Raw genomic sequence first — 17,952 nt, 5'->3', positions numbered from 1 at the left:
CCGGTGCAGCAGTAACAAGTCTGTTATGGTGGTAGCCAACTGCTTTCTAATCAGCGTTGAGTCTGGTAGTGTTAAGCTAGCCAAAAGCCCATGGAATTGGTGCTAGAGGGGAAACTACTACTTTTGTTTGGCTAAATGGACTGATGTTTCTATCAAATTGTTCTCTAAATAACTCACGCACACACAGTAGGGAGGAGGTAGGAATGGGTGGATACATCAGAGTTGATTTTTAAACCATATATGGTGAATTTATGTGTCATAAAATCAGCTATATCAAAACTAGAAATTCATTTAACAAGTAGAATAAATAGAAAACAACTTGGGGCACAGTATACATTCTAAGTAGTCACTTAATTTACCTTGCAGTGACTTTCAGTTCAAATCCAGGTGCCTATGTGCAAAGAACCAAGTTTATCACGAGGACCGAATCCTGGAAGCTTTGTTTCTGAGTTTGGCACTCACCACATGTACTTCTCATTTTGTTTAGTTCTGGTTTTTGATTGAAGACTGAAAGTGATTTTATTCTAGCAGAGCTATGGCACTGAGAGTACAAAGGTGAAAGACAGATAGTAACCCAAGTCTCCCCAGAAATCAGGAGTCTTTCAGGGCAGCCATCCACAACACATTTCTTTTATTAATTGATACTCCTAAAGACATGGATGAATGGTTATTAGCATCTTGTACCATGTCATGTCACTACCTCAACTGGCTTTTAAAAAGCAGAGGTTTCATACACCTCAGACCCCCTTTTCCTCACGCCCAGCCTCACACAAGGCACCTCAATAGTGCATTGAGTTATTATGTTACTCAGAAGTGCTGAGTTTAACGGGAGCAGATTCAAACGTGAGTTCTCTGTAGGAATGTTGGAAACATGAGATTCTACTATGCAGAAATGTGAGTGCCTCGTGGAGGGGAGTTTCCTCTTAAAAGCCGTGGATGCGATTCAGGCACTCTGGTAAGCTAGATCTGCCTCTGTCTGTCCTCCTGCAGGCTCTTCCCTCTTGGAGGCATGGCCTGTCTTATTGGACTTTATAATCCCAGCTCAGTTCCTGACACTAACTAAATCACTGATGCTGAGGGAATGTTTCATCAACTTGAGAGAGAGAGAGAAAGAGAGAGAGAGAGAGAGAGAGAGAGAGAGAGAGAGAGAGAGAGAGAGTATTTTCATTAGTCAATATGTGTTAAAAATCAAATTGTAAGCTATCTAAGCCTCTGTATAATTAAAAGCACAAGCTTTTAATTTGACCATCTTTCATTCTGGATATATAACACAAATAAGGAGTGTTTAATGCTGCGTTTCCCACTAATTATAAAAGAACTTAGCTTTTCAAGATGTAACAAATGATGTGGGCAAAGCGAACCATACAGCAAAGAAATGAGGCTTCAGTGTCAGTAATTTGTGTGCACGGCTGTGTGCGTGTGGATGTGTGTGTTCGCGGGAAAGGGCGAGGAAGAAGGAGACAGACAATGTCTCATTTCCATCATGCTGTGAGACCAGATATTTGTTATTGAATCCTTGGAAGGGAGCGCGGCTCTTGTTTATTTACATTTGTTTTCAGTTTGAAAGACAGCCCGAGAGGCAAAATAAAACGAGAATGCTTCAAATGCCTTCTAAATTTCCTCTTAAATTGAATTTCTTGTTTTATCAGGGAACAATACTTGCCCTGATGTTAGGCAGACAGCTAAAAGGTCAACAAGTTCCCCTGGCTGCCTTTTGTCAAGGGTTTTTGACTTGTCTGTGAATAAAGATCTCCCAGGAGGAAGGCAGACCCGAATTTCCTGTCATCTGGAAGACAGCCATGAATTTGAAAATGTTACAAAAAGCATAAGGGACTTTAGGCGCACCCTCAGACCCGCCGCGGACGCCAATCGCTGCCCGTGTAAACATGTACATGGAAATGTTTTGGATTTGTTCTGTCAACTTTTGGTTGTGAAACAAATTGTTCTTTAGCCGCCCACCTTGAATACCGAATGAACCCGCCTGGTGGTGGTGGTGGTGTTCCTGCCTGCGCCTGATCGGAAGACATGGTGCTCGTGTTTGCACACTGTGTAAGAACACGCTCTGTCAGAGGGCTGCGCCCGGCCGGACTCCATTTTCCTTACCCTCTTCCTGCTGTTCTAACCTTTGTGGGGCATCGTAGACTCCCCAGTATCTCAAAGCTCTGTGTGTTTGTTAATAGACAGGGCTTACCTATTGCACCCTGACAAAAATCAGTCTTTCTTATCTTTACGAACAAGTGAATTGATTTAATCTAAAACTGCTTCACCCGGAAATACTTTCCATTTAAATTTCTTTAAATGCCTTCTTTTTCTTTTTAATTGATTAATTAATGAATGAATGCATGAATTTTTTTTTTTTTTTTTTACAAATCTTGAGTCTATGAAATCTAACATAAGGGCCTAACACCTCATAGGAGCTCCCTTTCTAGGCCGGTGTGTGTGTGTGTGTGTGCGCGTGCGCGCTTTTCTTAGACAAGAGGTCTTTCTATATAGCCAAGCTGTTTCTTGGACTCTGGACCCTCCTGCCTCTACCTCCTGTGCAGATATGTGCCACCACACATACCCCCACTTTCCCAAGAATTGAAAAAAAAAATTGTTTATTTATGTTGTGTGTGTGAGTGCAGGCGCACATGTAGGGGTCAGCAAACAACTTGCAGGAGTTGGTTCTCTCCTTCTGTCTTGCTAAGGCAGGGTCTCACTGGCGCCTCTTTGGTTGGGCTTGGTGGTGCGCACCTCAGTCCCAGCACTGCCTGCAGAGGCAGAGGCAGAGGCAGAGGCAGGTGGATTCCTGTAAGGTTGAGCCCAGTCTGATTTACATAGAGAGTTCCCACGGCAGCCAGGGCTACATAGAAAGATCCTGTCTCAAAAGCAAACAAACAACCCCAAAACCAAACCAACCAACCAAACAGCAGCAACAACAAATCCCCGTTCTTTCAACCCGCTAGGCTTGCGTTTTTCTCCCGGTACTGAAGCCACACATCCAGTTTGGTTTAAGGCAAGGTTCCTAGAAGAGTAAGGGGCCTCCTTATGCTGCGGAGGGTAACGACACTGTATAGTTGTATTACTTTCCCCTCACTGTGAATAATCTTTTTCACTTCTCAGAAAAATCCTGTTAAGCATTTGCTGGATGCTGGAGAGGCGCTTCAGTAGGTAAGAGCGCTTACTGTACAGCCATAAAGACCAAGCTTAGATCTCAGCTTGTAAGTAATAAGCTGGGTGCGGGCTCCATGTGGCTGTAACCCTACTTCTGTGGAAGATGGAGACAGGAGTATCCCTGAAGCATGCTGGCTTCCATAATAGCCGGAAACAACAACAACAACAAAGCCAAAAAAAAAAAAAAAAAAAAAAAAAAAAAAAAAAAAAAAAAAGAAAAAGAAAAAAAAAAAAGAGAGCAAAAAACAAACTCCAGGTTCAGGGAATAAGGTGGGGAGTGACCAAAGACATCGAATGCTGTCCACTGGCCCTTATGTGCCTGCACAGGTGTGCACATCTACACATGAACAAATACCGCACACATACCACCACCACTACCAACACACACACACACACACACACACACACACAGAGGCAGACAAGAAAGGAGATAAAAAATTGTCTTTTTTATGAGTTATTGTAGCACATATCCCATGATTACATAGCAAGTGATGGGGCTATAACTTTTAGCAGGGGACTTTCGAAGTCAAAGCACACGCGAATTAGTAAACATTCTTATTACACTGAGAGGTTTAGTGATTTTAAGCTCCCCTTTTAATAGTCACTAGGAATAGCCAGTTGTCCTGAATGGGAGGTGCAGTATGAACAAAGCACACCTCCCCTCTCTTAAAGTTAATGAGCAGATTTCTTTCTTTCTTTTTTTTTTTTTTAAAGATTTATTTATTTATTATTGATACAGTATTCTGCCTGCATGTATGCCTGCATGCCAGAAGAGGGCACCAGATCTCATTGTAGATGGTTGTGAGCCACAGTGTGGCTGCTGGGAATTGAACTCAGGACCTTTGGAAGAACAGACAGTGTTTTAACCTCTAAGCCATCTCTCCAGACCCAGATTTCTATTTCTACTCCAGTAAAAAAAAATTACATTAGTTTGAGGAAGAAACAATAGTCGGAACTACAGAACACCTCGTAATGGCCAAGAAGTTGGAAAATACCATGACAGTGGAATTATCTTATTAGATATGAGATATATTACAGAACTATGTCAAGTAACATTTACAGGAGGCCGTCCCTTTGGGATAGATTTCTCTTCTAGACTGCAACAAACCCAACCCAAATCAAGCTTTCATGCTAAGTGCTACGCAACCAAACTGATTCTTTAAAAACAGAAAAATACCCAAATGAGGCAAAGTTGCAATCAAGCCCAGGAGATTCACAATTCATTGAAAAGCACTCGATGACCGTCCGTAAGCACAATCGATCAGAAAGCTTCTTGCGAGGAAAGTTACTCACGGTCACATGGCATAGAGCAGTATCTCTTGTTTGTATTATGGCATCTTGCCACTGTTGAGATCGTTTGCGCCCAGTGAGATTATTTTAAAGAGAGGGCTCTGTCTAATTCATGAATAGCTAATAACACTCAATTAGCTTTAAAATGTACTTTGAATATATTATATTTTGGTTTATGTGTCTGAGTGTTTACCAGCATGCATATACCTCAGAGGCCAGAAGAGGGCGATGGATTGTTGGGACTGGAGTTGTTAGATGGTTATTATCCACCATGTGGGTGCTGGGAACTGAACCCTAGTTCTCTGCAAGAACACCATGCGTTATTAACCAATGAGCAATCTCTCCAGTCCCTTAAATATTTTGAAAACTATTCTAAAAATAGTTAAAGTGGTTTTGTTTTTGTATAAGACTAATCAAAAGGATCATTAAAAAAAAAATAAAATTTTACTATATGAGAAATATGATACTTTAAGATTTATTTATTTTTATTTCATGTGTATTAGTGCTTGTCTGCATATAAGTCAGTGAACCACATGTGTGCCTGGTGCCCACAGAGGTCAGGAGAGAGTGTCAGATTCCCTGGAACTGGAGTCACACATGGTTGTCATCTGCCATGTGGGTGCTGGGAATTGACTTAGGGTCATCAGCAAGAGCAGCCAGTGCCTTTAACTGCCAGTCATCTCTCCAGCTCCCAAAACATGGCATTTTAAATCAGCAAAAGAATGCTCAATTTATGCTGACCCAGTTGCTTCACTAGCTGGAAAAATATTATTAAAACTCTACTTTATATGCTATACAAAAATCAATTTCAGATGGCGCTAAGAATTTTTCTTTAATTTCTTTCAATATTATTTTATTTCTTCTATAAGGCTTTCACAACTATATATCTATGAAATTTAATGGTATCATGTTTAGTATCTTTAAATTTAAAAATAAAGGAACTGTTTATTCTTGGCCCAATAGACATAAAATTGAATTTCATGTATCAATCTTGGACCTAATGACTTTGGAAACTTACCTATTAATTGTGAGATTGTATCTTTGGAGTTTTACTTATTTATTTCCAGTACTGGACCTGAAACCCACAGCCGTGTACAGGCAAGCATTTTGTAGTTAGGCTACATTCTGAGCCCTTGGATTTTTGGAGACAGGATCTTAATATGCAAAGCTTAATATGAGGCTTGTCTCAAACCTGTGATCCTCCTGCGTCAGCCTTTAAGTGCTAGGGTAACAGGCTTGTGGTATTATGGCCAATTGTTTCTGTTTTCTTATGTGTATAATTATACTGTTTCTTCTTAGACACAGGTCTCCTTAGTAGCCCGGGCTGGCCTCTAACTAGCCTCTCTCTCCAGGTGCTGGGATCACAGGCAGGTACCAGCTCATCTGGCTTCTTCATTCCTTTATTGTGATGAGTTAGACAGCGTGTCCTCAGGTTTTAATTCAATTCTTACACTCAACTTAGGTGAGTCATGTCTTATTAATCTTTTCATGAATTACTGGCATCAGTTTGTTAACATTCAAGGATTTTTTGTTCCTGTGTGATTAGTGAGATGGAGCTATAATTAACTTTTCTGTAATGGTCTTCTCAGGTCTTGTAGAATGAAAACAGGTGAGAACGTGCACTCTCTGAGGCCTTCTGCAATAATTTGTGCCTGTAAAAGATGGTCCTGATTCTTTAATATTTGGTACATTCACTAGTGAAGTTCTCTGGCCTCAATGGTTTGTTGTTAAAGAATTCATTTATTTATTTTATGTGTATGAGTGTTCTATCTGCATGTACACCTACACACCAGAGGAGGGCATTAGAGAGTACATATGGTTGTGAGCCACCATGTGGTAGCTGGGAATTGAACTCAGGACCTCTGGAAGAGCAGACAGTGCTCTTAACTGCTGAGACATCGCTTCAGCCCTGGCCTCACTGTTTTAATAAAAAGATGTTAAGTTACAACTTTAACTTTAAAAACAGTTATTGCTATTGAAAGGATTCTATGTCTATTTTTCCTTATGAAATTTTATACAAGATGAGATTTAAATTTTTTTATGATTTCCTTTAAATTTGTTATTTTTACATTCTATTCACGCTATAATTCACAATGTTCATTTATAATATTTTTTAAAAGTAGAATTGCTATTTCAGAAGAGCTTTGAATCAATAGAAAAGTTAAAAAAAGATAGTATAGAAAATCCCATAGTATCTATTCTCTCTCCATTTCCCCCCTTGGCTAGCTACTAACATTATTATCATACATCTGTCACAGTGAATCAATATTAGCATTGGGTTTTATCAGTTCTTTTCTAATACTTTAAAAGACTGAAGTCTAATTAGTGTTCAAAGAGGTGTTCATATTTAATGTCTAAATCCTGATAAGTTTGAGGATGAGTATCTGTCATGGACATTTAGGTTTCTTCGTAAACTCAGTTGTGCTGTGTAAATATGTTTTTGTTCTAATCCCAAGTGTGGGATTTCAGTTTGAGCTTTAGCTTGTCCACTTCGGTTAAGTGCCTTATGTGGGGCATGGCTTTTGTCACCTGGCAATGGCCTTCCTCCAGCTGCATGGAAAAGGGCGTGGTCTAGGACTCTGAGGACATAAATAAGAGCAGAGAGAAGGAGGAAGAGAGGGGAAGGGGGAGAGGAGGGAGAGAGAGAGAGACAGAGAGAGAGTTGCAGAGTTGGCATGTGGCATGTGGCTTGTAGCAGTTGGAAGAGATAGAAGACAGAAAGTGTGTCGTGGCTTGGAGTAGACAGACACTTTGGGCGCAGGGCCTCAGAGGAGACTGCTGCCTGTGTCTGCTATTGATAGAGACAGGTATAGCCCAAAAGAAACTAATTGATCCTAAACAGCCGGGAGAAGTAAAGGGGCCCCTCTCCCCACTAATGTTCTTTCTTCTATGTGGGGTTGGGAGGTTGGAAAGGAGACTGAGGCTTGAATACCCCAAATAAAGAAGAATTTAAAAGAAAAAGCACTATAAGTATCTACTTTGTGATTGAAGTTTGGGTTTTACGTTCAAGCAAGACAGTGAGACAGATTGTTCTTTTGGGTGAGAAACTTTTTATTTTTTCTGAGACAAAGTTTCTCTGTGTAGCCTTGGCTATCTTTGACTCACACTGTAGACCAGGCTGGTCTTGAACTCACAGAGATCTTTCTGCTTCTGCCTCCCTGAGTGCTGGGATTATAGGCATGTGCTACCACACCCAGCTGGGTGAGAGATTTTTTTTTTAATGCCATAAATATGCAGATAGTAGCATAGTAGGGCCTCTAAGGAGAGTTAAAGACTTCAATGCCATAGATAGATAGATAGATAGATAGACAGACAGACAGACAGACAGATAGTGTGTCAGTGGCTTTGACCAGGGGCCCATGGGACAGTGTGTATGGGGAGGGAGGTGTCCTGTGTTATAGGTGTCAGAGGAAGGCGGTGGACTCAAGCCATGTGGTTGGTGAGTTGGGCACAGCAGTTGAGGTAGACCCATATGTTAGTAGCTCTCTGGTGTCTCAGAGTCTGGAAACCTGAATCTGTAAGTGGCCCTGAGAAAGTGGGGATGGGGCTGCATTCCTCAACTGGGAAGTCTGTGAGAGTGTCAGAGATACACAGACATGCTCTCAGTTTGCAGGGGTGGGGTGGGGGGTGTTCATTTCTTTAGCGGTAGGTATAAGAAAGAGGCTACAGGTGGGTGAGGCTAGAATAGCTTAAAGCTCCTGAACTGAACCGTAAAGGATAACACAGACATAGCCATCAATCTAAGTGTACCCCTCTTGCCTCTTTTGCTTGCAAGAACATTTAACACAAGAGCTCCTTTCTTGACTAACTTGTTCAAGTATTTAATACTGTTACTGTTGACTCCATGCCTTGTGCTCTTCTATTCTAGGATCTCCACCTCCAGTTGTCATATCTCCACTTTCTTATGTTTCCCCTGTTTTTAATGACCCTGACACTTTTAAGGTTTATTTACATATTTATTCACTGCGTATGTGTTTATATGCATTTTGCAAGTGCTTGCAGATATGTATGCAGGGGCAGGTGTCTTTGCACACAAGAGTTCAGAACATGGTGTCAGGCATTCACTGTCACTCTCTACTTATTACCTTGAGGCAGAGTCTTTCCTGGGCCTCATGTTTTCTTAGGTAGGTTTGGAGTCAGCAAGCCCCACCCCCACACTTCCCAGGCACACAGCTGGGATAACCAGATATGTACTGGATGCCTGACTTGTTATGTGGGTGCTTGGCTTTGAACTGTGGTCCTCACAATTATGTAACAAGGGCTCTCTAGACCTTGGATATTCTCGATTTCTGGTGGGTGCTTTTTTTATATAGGAAATATGTCAGTCTAATTTCTTATTTAGCTTCTTCCATCAAACTGAAGCTGTGTAGGGGAGGTGATAAAAGTGTTATTTGTTTTACTCATGTCAAGGGGACAGGTGATTGGCTTCCAATTTGTTTAAAAAATACCTATGTATATATTCCTCACACTCTGTAATAGTATTGATTCCATTTAATGCCCAACAGTAATCTAATATTGGTAACTTACTATTTCTCTTATTTTTTTCTCCATGGTTTTGACAGGATTTAAAATTTTTACTCATATTTTGAAGGAGCTGGTTTTATTTTTATTGTCTCCCAATATACACCTTTTCTGTATTCATCATGTCTTTATTATTTCTCTCTGTGTGTATTTGGACATATTGTACCGTCTTTTTCAAATGTCTCAAGATGAATTGCTTTTCCCAACCCGCGGGTCCAGTTATTCGTGGAACGGCAAGGAGGGTCGCGACCTGTGAATAAAGAATGGGCGAAAGAGAGACAGGGCCCAAGAAAACATTGCTTGTCAAGAGCGGTTTATTGTAAGGGGGTATTCAAATTTAAAGTGAGCTTCAGGGAGGGCAGGGGTAGGAAGGAATGCAGTGGAAAGTTACAAAATCTTCTGGGCCAGGCCCCAAGGGCAGCAGGTGTGGAGTGGGGCGATTATTCAGAAGTTGCAATACACCGAATGTTCTCTTTCTCAAGGTCAGGCTGGATCTTCTGTAGTTGCCAGGCAGAATCTCAAGTATGCAGACAGCTGTGGCTTTCAGCCAGCAGGGCCTCTCAGCCACTGGGGCAGGTCAGGCAAGGTCCTATGGCTCCTGATATCTCCCCCTACTCTAACTAATACAGTGACGGGCAGGCATTTGTCTATTAACATAGCCTAGTCTCTTGCCAATCAAGGTCTCAACCCAGAGAGCGCTCGCCGTCAGGATGGCGGAAGGCGGAAACCAGCGCCAAGTCAGGGCATGGTACTTCGCAGCTCTCTGTATTTTGCCCATGTTTGACAAAACGGGTGAGAGTAGAGGTCTGATCTCCAGAGGGCACTGATATACACAGGGCTGTCAACCCTGTGATCGGTCCCTATATGGCCACTGATATGCTCAGAGCTTAACTGGGTGCTCGGCCCCAGCCTGGCTCTGGATCCGACCGACACCTTTTGTCTGGAGGTGGGATATTGGGTGTCAACCCACATGCAATCAGACATGCTCCCCAGGAGGCCATTAACAGCAGGCAATGTACCTCCTGTGCAGTGCTTTGCCTCGCACCCCAAACGTGATAAGAATTAGGGCTTAAAAGGCTGTCAGTCAAGCCTAAGGAGGCTACCTGGCCTTAATGGCAAGAAGGCATGAGTAATAAGGGCATGGTCTCCATCTGTGTGGACACCAGCCTGTATTAGAAAACCCGACTGTACAGTAGAATGAGGGGAGATTTCAGGGAGGAGCCACTAAGAGGTGTCTTTACGGAGCCCTGCCAGCCAGCGGCCTCCTAGCCACTGCTTTTTGTCCAGGGCCCTGAAATCGAGGGGGCGGCCAAACGAGATTGGCCCAGGGTTGGAGGAAGCCCTGGGCGTAAAGTCAGCTGGGGGATCTTCGGTGTCCAAGCGATGATAATGGACCTGAACAGGGTTGGTAGCCACATCCACCTGTGCTTTAATAAAATTGGAAAGGCAGTTAAGGGCCCAAGGACCAAAGGAGAGGAGGAGAATAATGCCCACAAGGGGTCCCAGAAGGCTGGGCAAGAGGGTGGTGAGCCAGGGGGAGGAGGACCAGTTCTGATACCAGGACTCCTGTTTTTCTCTGGCTCAATGGCATTCCTCCAGGGCCTTGGAAACTTTGTCAAGGCTCTTTTGTGCTAAGCCTGTTTTACTGACATAGAAGCAACATTCCTCTTTAAGAGCAGCACAGAGCCCCCCCCCCCCTCCTTGAGGAAAAGGAGGTCGAGGCCTCTGCGGTTTTGAAGAACTACCTCTGCAAGGGAATCGAGGGAGTTTTTTATTTCCTGAATCCCATCTCTCATATTAGAAATATCTTTATCAATAACTGTCTGGAGCTCAGCAAAACCTTGTTTGGAGGTCACCAAGGAGGCACTTCCTGTACCTGCCCCCACTGCACCAAGGCCCAAAATAGTGGCTATGGTGAGGGTCGTAATGGGCTCTCTTTTAGATCTGGGGTGAATGTAGGTGCCCCTATCTACAAAGTTTAGGAAGTTTTCAGGGTTGTAGATGGAAAAGCGAGGGAATAGGAGAACCATCACACACCAATTATGTTTTTGTACAAACAAAGGGGTAAAGAGGTAAGAGGCCAGGCCCGAAGAGCAGGCAAAATAAGTACCATTAGGGGCCAAGGCGAATTGGAAGGTGGTATTTAATACAAGAGTCTGATTGCAAACCTCCAATAGGGCTCTGGGGGGGGGGGGAGCATATTAGGACCCAGAAGGCAGGTGCCAAGACCAGAAATAGATTGTACAGTAATGCTATTGTCAGGTTCAGATGTGGAAAGAGCAGATGATGTCTCATTGGTAAAGGAAGGGATGGAAAAGAGCGCAATGCTCTCATAGTAAGGGGGGGTGGGGGAGAAACATATCCAACATTCCGGGTACGTGGAGGAATTAGTACCTTTTAAGGGTCTGGATGGAGGCATTAGCGAGATCAATAATGAGTTTTGTGGTACTAGGAGGACCAACAGGGATGGTGGGTTGGAACAGGGTAGGGAAAGAAGAGTTGGGGGGTGGCAGAAGGATGAGGGGTTGGCTGTAGCTTAGGAGCAGGAGGCTTGGGGGAGACTGCTGCAGGCTTATGAAGTATATTATTGGGGCCTGCAGAGGCAGCATTTTTATTGGGGACTTCTATTAAGAGCCTGATTTTAAAGGTTAATCCCATGTCATAACCTTCTTTATAAAGGTGTAGGCCCCACTCAAAGCCCCTGCCAGTCCAAGTTTGGCGTTTACCCAGTGCGGTGAAGGAGATGGATAGGGGATTGCACCAATCGAGGGTGGTGGAATAAGCACTATTGCAAAGCTTCTTTAAGTCATCAGGCGTATAGTGATTATCAACCTCAGGGTGTGCCCAAGAACGGTTGACAGAGATATAGTCCCAGGAGGAAGATGGCTTCCAATAAGTGGTTCCCGATGTTTCACATCCCCAGGAGGCACAGAAGAAATCATTAGAGCCTCCGCACTTGTAATTATTGGTCCGGAGACGATGGGAAGTGCCAGGGCAAACATATAGGCCTCCATGACTGCCTTCATCCCAATTTAGTAAAGTCTTATGAAGCCGTGATCGTTCTACATCATTGCGGCATCCCACATAATCATTTCCTCTTTTGGGTTGTTCAGGAGCCTTAGACTCACGCGGGGGCCAAAAAATGTCCTTGGTACCCCAGTCAGGGTTGGCCCCGAGTGCCAGTGCACAGAGGTCTACTTGGAGGACCGGCCAATGGGGCTGAGCCCCCAGGTGGCTACTGGAATTAACGATGTCGCCAGCCTGGTTTTCAATGACCCATGTGTAATTGAATATTACATAGGAATTATAGTGGGGGAGGGAAAGGGGAATACTTACCACTGGGCTCAGGAGAACGAGGAAGAAGATGAGCAGGGACATTCTAGGAGAAAACACATTTATTGATCTTCCTCAGGGGTATTCCCTGGGGTAGGGGTGTTAATTTGTTTGACCATCCTTTCTGGTAGCCACCTGGCATTGAGTTCTTTTTGATCATAAACGCAGGCATGACCCTCGCCCCAAATTAGGACAGGCTCAGGGCCATGCCATTGATGAGTCAGAGGGTCTTTCCACATAACTTTAGCGTAAGTGGAGGAGGTGGAAGAATGCCAGAGGTGGTCAGCGGCCATTTGGCCTTGTTGGTCGCATTGAAGAAAATTGAGGACAAATAAGGCGTGGCTTAAAATAAGCGTAGGGCTCCCGGGAGAGGGGTAAAAAATGCCCGTGGAAGACTGGAGCTTGGTAATCACGGCCTTAAGGGTTTGGTGTGCTCGTTCAACAATTCCCTGTCCTTGAGGGTTATAAGGAATACCTGTAACATGTTTGATTTGAAGCTGGGCACAGAAGGACTTGAAGGAGGAGCTGGTATACCCAGGTCCATTATCAGTTTTTAAGATTTGGGGTTAAGGGCCACAGTGAGGCAGTAAAGGACATGGTCAATCACATGTCTTGTGGCTTCTCCTGCATGGAGGGAGGCACAGAGGAATCCACTGAAGGTATCAATAGAAACATGAACATATTTTAGTTTACCAAAGGAGGAAAGGTGAGTGACATCCATTTGCCATATCTCTCCCAGCATAAAACCATGAGGATTGACACCCAAATGTGGTTCAGGGAGGAAGGTAATACAGGACATCTCCTGTGGGAGAAAAAGGGGAGGGAAATATAAGAAGAAAAAAGGGTCGAGAGGGGTCATAATAACTAATGGACTGTCGGGATATGGCAGCCTCTACCTTGGACAATGCTTTTATAGCTTCTGGTGTTAAGGTTCTAGGGGAAGAGGGGTCTGAATTGCCTCTTAAGATGTTAAAAAGAGGTTTAAGGTCTCCAGTAGTAAGCTTGAGATAAGGGCGTAACCAATTAATATCTCCCAACAATTTTTGAAAGTCATTGAGAGTATGAAGAGAGTCTTGTCTAATCTGGACCTTCTGTGAATAGATAAGGGAGGACCCTAGTTCGAACCCCAAAAAGAAAAGGGTGGTTGTTGTTTGTATCTTATCTGGGACAATTTTAGGGCCCAGGACAGTCAGATTAAGAACTAGGTCTTGAGCAGCCCCCGATAATTGATTTTCATGGGCCCCTGCCAAAAGGATATTGTCCATATAGTAAATAATGTATAGGTCAGGGTATTTAAGGCGTAAGGGGTCTATGGCCTGGGCTACAAATTTTTGGCAGAGGGTAGGACTGTTGGCCATGCCCTGGGGAAGGACATGCCATTGAAACCTAGGCGAAGGTCCAATTTGATTAACAACAGGAAGACTAAAAGCGAATCATTTAGAATCTTCAGGGTGTAAGGGAATGCAAAAGAAGCAATCTTTGAGGTCAACAACAAGCTTAAAGTAGCCACGAGGGATGGCCACTGGTGAAGGCAGACCTGGTTGGAGGGCCCCCATGGGGACCATAGTCTTATTAATTTCTCTTAGATCTTGTAGAAGGCGCCAAGAGCCATTTTTCTTTTGAATGACAAAGATAGGGGTATTCCAAGGTGAGGTGGAGGGTTCAATATGACCTGCCTCAAGTTGCTCCTGCACAAGTTTGGATGCGGCAGTCAATTCATGGGAGGGGAGGGTCCACTGATCAATCCAGACCAGGGAATCACTCTTCCAAGTTATTTTGTCAGCCTGGAGTGCAGGAGGATGAGTGGCCCTTATGAAAATTTTTCTTTGAATCCTAGGCCATGGCGATCATTCTTTAGGACAGGAATGATGGGGTCAGGGTGACCTTGTCCAATTTTTCCCACGCCCTGACCGGGCAATAGGCCCTGGTCTAGGAGCTGGTGAGTGACCACGGGTGAAGGGCTGTAAAGAAAAACTCCCATCTGGGAAAGGATATCTCGGCCCCAGAGATTTAAAGGGAGCCCAGGGACAATAAAGGGCTGAACAGCTCCCAAATGACCGTCAGGGTCCTCCCAGCATAGAACCTTGGAACTTTGCAAGGTGTTTGTGGAGACCCCAATGCCCTGAAGGTGAGTTAGGGAAGGCTGACAGGGCCAAGAGGACGGCCAGGAGGCCTGTGACAGGGCAGTGGAGTCCGCACCTGAATCTAAAATGCCGTCAAAAATTTTATCATCCAGTTTTAGCTTTAGATGAGGGCGATCTTGAGTAAGTTGCTGTATCCAAAAAACTGATGGGGAGGAGGAGGGGGACTGCGGGGAGGGAGACTGTAAGGAGTCTTGTGTGGCGGGAGACCCAAGGGAAGGTAGGAAAAAAGCGCGAGCAATAACTTGTTTGGAGTAAATTGTAAGTGGGCCCTGAGTGGCCTTAGTGAAAAGATACAGGAGATTAGGAAAGGGAGGCTTAAGAACAAGAGGGTAGGTCAAAAGTCTTAAGAGTGTGGAGGATGTGCGTCCTAAAATAAGAAGAGGGGAGTCGGAGGGAGGGAGCTCGCGGAAGGGGGGGGGAGAGGGATTAAGGATGGTGGAAAGCTGGCTGGCGGCACCGGAGTCTGCTGGATCTGTCCCGTAGCAGGCTGGAACGGAATCGGGCGAGGGGCCCGGGACTGGCCCCCATAGGAGTTTCCCGAAGGCAGGGGGAGAGGGTTACCCATGGCATCCGTTCTTGAACGACAAGTGTTAGCCCAATGGCGGCCGCGATGACAGTGTGGGCAGACGGTTTTAGGAGGGGGCCTAGAAATAGGTCCCATGGGTGTCGGACTCAAGGAGGAATTTTGAGAGCCCTGAGGCATAACAGTGGGACAAGTCTGAGCAAAATGTCCAGGTTGGCCACAGCGAAAGCAAACCTGGGAAGCTGAAGATTGGGACCCCGCCACAGTGCCCACCGCAAGAATAGCCTTGGTAAATTTTTTAATAATAGGGTCAACATCTCGGCACAGATGAACCATCTCATCAAGGTCCTTTCCCTTATATTTTCCTCTCAAGGCAACCTTACAGGCAGTGTTAGCATTTTCAATGGCAAGCTGCGTAAGAAGTTTATTTTAAGCTTGGTCCGGACCAAGGGATCTTTCTGCAGCCTCGAGGAGGTGAGCCACAAAATCACTGAAGGGTTTCTGGGGTCCCTGGAGAATCTTAGTAACAGGGGAAAGAAGTGCTCCAGGGGAAGAGACATTTCTCCAAGCAGCCAAAGCTGCAGCGCTGGAAAGCGCCAAGAGGCCAAGGGGGAAGGCTTGTTGTTTTTCATCGGTGGAATATTTGCCTTGGCCCAGTAGTTTATCTAGAGACCAGTTTTGAGCAGAAGACTGCCCTTGTTGGTAATTTCTATGGACGGCATCCTTGCACCGATCAGCCCAATCAGCTCGCCAAGAGAGAAATTGGCCCCGAGTTAAAACAGATTGGGTGGTGGTGATCCACTCATTAGGAGTGAGGTGTCCGCCCTCCGCCAGGTTATCAAGAAGGGAGAGAGTGAAAGGGGCGTTGGGCCCGTAAGTGCGGACTGCTGTATTTAACTTCTCTAATTTTTTAAAGTTGAGATGCCGGTAGGAGGTGGCCCCGGAAACATCTTTGTTTATTTTCTCTGCCTCAGAGTCAGAAGAGGTGCCGGAGGCTAAATGATCAGACCTATCTGAACGAACAGAGGAGGCGCGGGAGCGTGTGGTAGATGTGGCGGGTGCAGGATCTTCGCCCGCAGCCTCAGCCTCTCCGGAGGACGGGGGAGGAGCAGGATTAGATTGAGAGCGGGTGACAGGGAAAGTGAGGCGAGGAGCTGGAGGCTGCGAAAGGCGGGAAGTTAAAAGCAAAAGCTGTTTTTGAAGGCGGATGATTTCGGCAGCATCTGAGAGCTGGGAATAAAGATGGGCTATCAGGTTACAAAGGCAGGAGGAATGTTGGCAGGAAGGGGATTGGCTAGAGGGGAGAACAGGAGGTGGCAATATAGGGGGTGTAGCTGTAAGGGATGGGAAGAGAGGTGGCCACTCTTTGGAATGATATCGGGCGGCTTCTTCTTCAAGGGCCGCGTCATCATCAGGGTTAAGGGGATCTCCAGGATTAACAAAAAGGACAGCGGGGGGGGGGGGGGGGGCAGAAGACTTTGTAATGGATGGAGAGGCGGTCTTGGAATTCTTACTGTTAAGAGGGATAACAGGCGCGCAGGAAGGGGAACAGCCGTGTTCCATAGAGGAGGCAGGATCTTCATAAGCAGGGAGAGGCAGAGTCGGGTAGAGGGAAGAGGAAGGGGGGATAGAGACAGGGTGGGTTTGCTGTGGAGGAGCGGCCAGGTGCGAGGTCTGCGCTGAAGAGGGCAAGGGGTCGGGCTGGGAACTGTTACAGGGCATATCAATCAGGGTGAAAGAGGACCGTTGGATAGAAGAGCAGGAGGGGGCACGAGAAGATTGGCGAGAGGGCGGGAGGGACTCACGCAGGCATGATTCAGCAACGGAAAGAAGTTGGTTTTGGCCACTATTGTTTTCAGCCGATTCGATCACATCTCTGATAAGTCCCCAGTAAGAGAATACACTGTGTTTGACTGCATCATTGCCTTTTTTTTCAATTAAGGCATTTAGTTCCCTGCCCACCTTTTGCTATTTTTTAGAGTGAATAGTAGGACCATCGATCATAAACCATGGACACGTATCAGCAATAAAGACAAAGAACTGTACCAAGTGTTTCTTTTTAACCCGAATGCCTCTCTCTCTGCGAGTTTCCTTTAAGTCCTTAACGAATCGGACTTCCTTGGACATAGAATGGCCCATTTTTGAGAAAATGCAGACGGATGACTCACTTAATAACAAGACCAGCCGGGCGCGCAGGACGAGTTATGAAAAACCAAGCGGGATCCCATAATCCATCCAGGGTGATCCGTGCCTCGTGCCCCACGTTTTGGGCGCCACTTTTCCCTGACCCGCGGGTCCAGTTATTCGTGGAGTGGCGAGGAGGGTTGCGACCTGTGAATAAAGATTGGGAGAAAGAGAGACAGGGCCCAAGAAAACATTGCTTGTCAAGAGCCGTTTATTGTAAGGGGGTATTCAAATTTAAAGTGAGCTTCGGGGAGGGCGGGAGTAGGAAGGAATGCAGTGGAATGTTACAAAATCTTCTGGGCCAGGCCCCAAGGGCAGCAGGTGTGGAGTGGGGTGATTATTCAGAAGTCGCAATACACCGAATGTTCTCTTTCTCAAGGTCAGGCTGGATCATCTGTGGTTGCCAGGCAGAATAATTATCTCAAGTATGCAGACAGCTGTGGTCAGCCAGCAGGGCCTCTCAGCCACTGGGACAGGTTAGGCAAGGTCCTATGGCTCCTGACAAATTGCCTACTGTTTGGCTTTTGGTTTTTTTTTTTTTTTTTTTAACTCCTAACAAATTTAGTATTCTAAACTTGGAGCTATGAATTTCTTTAAATAATGTTTTAGTTACATTCACAAGTCTTAACACATAAACTTGTTGGCAGTTATTAATTTCTTTTTCATTACTAGTATTGGTGACTTCCCTTCATATCCAATTTCAGCTGTTTATGAAAAACTACTTTGCTTGGCTCTATGTGGAATTTCCATGCTGACTTGGTTGGGAAGATTTTTGTTAATATTGCCACAAAGTCCATGTCCTTT

Source organism: Acomys russatus, chromosome 20, assembly GCF_903995435.1.
Source record: "Acomys russatus chromosome 20, mAcoRus1.1, whole genome shotgun sequence".
In the NCBI taxonomy this organism is placed as follows: Eukaryota; Metazoa; Chordata; class Mammalia; order Rodentia; family Muridae; genus Acomys; species Acomys russatus.
Note: the sequence above shows the minus strand (reverse complement) of the source record.